Source organism: Elephantulus edwardii, unplaced genomic scaffold, assembly GCF_000299155.1.
Source record: "Elephantulus edwardii isolate Elephantulus edwardi_28Jun2011 unplaced genomic scaffold, EleEdw1.0 scaffold00008, whole genome shotgun sequence".
NCBI classification, from domain to species: Eukaryota; Metazoa; Chordata; class Mammalia; order Macroscelidea; family Macroscelididae; genus Elephantulus; species Elephantulus edwardii.
Window position 1 is genome coordinate 5,540,490 of NW_006399758.1, and position 295 is coordinate 5,540,784.

The following is a 295-nucleotide window of genomic DNA, read 5'->3' on the forward strand; positions in this document are numbered from 1 at the left end:
AAATACGTTTTATAAGAAACACAAATGCAGTCTATACACATGGATTTCACCTTATTTAAGATATGGCACATATCATCCTAAATTTTTCTTGCTTTACTCAATTTTATGTTTTACCACTTGTCCTTTCATTTTCAGAAATGAAATTTCAATAAGCTATTGAAGATGAATCCCTCAATTGATTTGTCTACTTTCTTGTGAATGATTTTTCAGCAGTTTCCAAACTCTTGCTCTTATAAACATTGTTACCATTAAGTTCCTTATTCGTACTGTTCTGTGAATTTGTTCAAAAGTTTCT